At 40.2% G+C, this 2945-nt stretch overlaps 1 non-coding gene across 1 annotated transcript; it reads left to right on the top strand.

Annotated features, from left to right (window-relative positions):
* The first annotated feature begins 492 nt into the window (after positions 1 to 492).
* LOC141635715 (small nucleolar RNA R71) lies at positions 493 to 598 on the top strand. Its single transcript, XR_012540381.1, has one exon. It is a non-coding gene; the product is annotated as a small nucleolar RNA R71 (small nucleolar RNA).
* The last annotated feature ends 2347 nt before the right edge of the window (positions 599 to 2945 follow it).

Genomic DNA, 2945 nt, shown 5'->3' with positions numbered 1-2945 from the left:
GATGGAGGAGTAGGATTAAGAACATTTTGACTTGTCCACCTTAAATTGGGATGGACTGCCCCTTGGTTATTGTAGTAGGAACCTCCTCCTTGCGTATATTGCTGAATGGCAAGGACTTATTCCTTCTTTGTCAGACAGTCAACAACAGTGTGACCGTCATTACTCCCACATCTCTCACAAGTGACAGTTTCATGTCTAGTTAACAGATGAACCATCTGTTGATCCCCAGCTTGCTGCAACTCCAACCTATCAAAACGAGCATTCATGGCTTCCAGCTGAGCCACAACTGCATTGTCGATCGAATGTACCATCCGAATACCGTCTCTCGGGTTCCCATAGTCAGCACAATGGGTCACCATCTCCTCAATAATACCCCATCCCTTATCATCATCAATATTGTTTTGGAATCTCCCATTAGATGAGGCATCAAGTATAGCACGGTGGTCATCATACAACCCATTATAGAATTGGTTGCACAAAAACCACTGATCAAATCCATGGTGAGGAAGAGACCTCACCAATTTCTTGAACCGACACCAAGCCTCATAGAAATTTTCATCAGGTGCTTGTTTGAAACTCGTAATCTTTCCTCTCAGCTGATTAGTACGTTGGGGAGGAAAGTACCTTTTATAGAAGGCAAGGGCAAGAGTTTCCTAGTTGGTAATACCAGCTGTAGTGCGATCAAGATCGGTGAGCCACTCCCTGACTCCGTCAATTAATGAAAAAGGAAACATGAATTCCTTTATCTTGTCTTGGGTCACTCCCTTAGTGGCGGGAATGGTAGAGCAGTAGTCAGTAAAGACCTTCATATGCTTTCGCGGATATTTACCCGCCACACCTCGATAAAGATTTCTTTCTACGAAATTTATATAACACGGACGGATATCAAAAGTATTACCATCCTCAGTTGAGAGCTTGAAACCTTTGGGAATCGAGGCAGCTGTGGGCTCTGAGTGACTCACTATGTTAGGCATCTTTACTGGCTTGATAGCAGAAATGAGATTGTCTTCTTCAAAAGACGGGTTTTCTGCGAAAAGAAAGTGTTGTAGCTCGGGTTCGTAAGTACTCAAGTCTTCCTTTCGAATATTTCTTTGCAGACGGAGTCTATGCCGAAAAGATCTCTCTGGCTCAGGATCAGCTGGGACTAATTCCGACCTGTTTGACCTGGGCATACACAACACTGAAAGAAATAAGTGAGAACTGTCTCAACGAATGAAAATTTCCTGAGACGGATAAAAATAAACGAAACAAAAGGCAGATAGGGCTATTGCCTCCCCGGAAACGGCGCCAAAATTTGATACTGTCATTTGTGTACCAAAAATAAACCTAAATATACTAACGGAAGCTAGTGATAAGTAGGGTCGATTCACCACAGGGAGGCAAGATATCTGTCTAAAGGTCCGTCTATTTGAGTCACAATATGGGGGTTTTAATTTGGTTTTCTAAGCTACAAAAGATTTAAGGGAAGATAAATAAACAAGAGCAATAAAAGCAAGAAAACTCGGTGTAAGTGATCAGATAAAGAGAGTATGCCAGGATTTCGGTTCACCATGGTAGTCTATCGACTTAGTTGCAAATAGCCTAGACAATCTACTATGAGGAGGATAAGGGAAAGGTCCTTCCGGTCCACTTTCTATGCTAGATTTCCACTAACTTAACTTCCGTCCTCATTAGGGTAGTCTACTGTTCATAGCAGGTCTATTTATTCCAATCTTCCGTCCAGGAGTAAAGTTAACCAGACTAATGTAATTTAGAGCTTGCACTCAACTAAATTGATGTTACAATTAAATTGCTATGGGTACAGATTCTTACATATAAATTATCTAGCCTATTCGCTACATCGTCATAATCCTACCTTGGTGTCCCTAATCCTAACATAAAAGGAATTAGCTACTCATGTTATTAAGGGTGTCAACAATAATAATGATAAGAATGCTAATTAGAGATATAATGGAACAAGAAAAAATAAATATGAACGAGGCTAGGGCAAGAGTAATAAAGTGACAACAAGAATTAAAGCAAACAAGTATTAAGATTAAGAAGAGTAGAAGAATGATTACAATCGATACGAATCCGGCGTAGAGAAAAATCCAAAAGCAAAAGGAAAGGTTGAGAGATTAAGCAGTAAAGTAATTAAGAGACCCAGAAGTTTTTTTGCAGTAGAAAGTATATGAAAAGATGATTAATAACCTAATTACGACTTCCTTATATAGGGAAGCATAATACTTAACAAAATAAAACATCACGGGCTTAGTAAAACCGCATAAGCTAATAAACCTCTCGATCGAGTGGATTCAGACCACTCGATCGAGGTCTTCTCCAGCATTTCCTCTCGATCGAGCAGATAAAGCTCTCGATCGAGGAACTCCAATAATCACCATTTCTATCGAGTAGATAGAATCACTCGATCGAATCCTCGTGTCAGCCAAACCACTCGATCGACCATCAGTTCTTCTCGATCGAGTGCTTTTCCACCAAGTCAGCCTCTAACTCGTCTTTGACAGCTCCCTTGACCTTCCTTCACGCACTCCAAGGCACGTCTCTTGCTCCAATAACTCTCGTCTCCTCATAATGCATGCTAAATAGGACGAATAGGGTGCGGTTTCACTACTTCCAGGCTCATGTCTGCAAATTAAACAAAACAAACCAAAGTAGCCAATACGGGGCATTTTGCAATACATAACGGTACAAAAAGGCATAGAAATACGTGCAATAAAAGACTAAAAAGACTATATAAATTGCACGTATCCATCAGTTTAATTATTATTATGTAATAGTGTAAATAAGAAACTTGTAGATACCCAGTATATGCTGAGACTCCAAAAACACCCGATGATTATCGGACTACAACATGTTTTGGAATCGCGGCGTTTGATCGACAGTTTGTGTACAACTTTACGTCGGAAAACTTCAAACGATTTCGAAAATAAAACATTTCAAAACTT

This window comes from Silene latifolia, chromosome Y (genome assembly GCF_048544455.1).
Source record: "Silene latifolia isolate original U9 population chromosome Y, ASM4854445v1, whole genome shotgun sequence".
Classification (NCBI taxonomy): domain Eukaryota; kingdom Viridiplantae; phylum Streptophyta; class Magnoliopsida; order Caryophyllales; family Caryophyllaceae; genus Silene; species Silene latifolia.
Note: the sequence above shows the minus strand (reverse complement) of the source record. Positions and strands in the feature narration are given on the sequence as shown.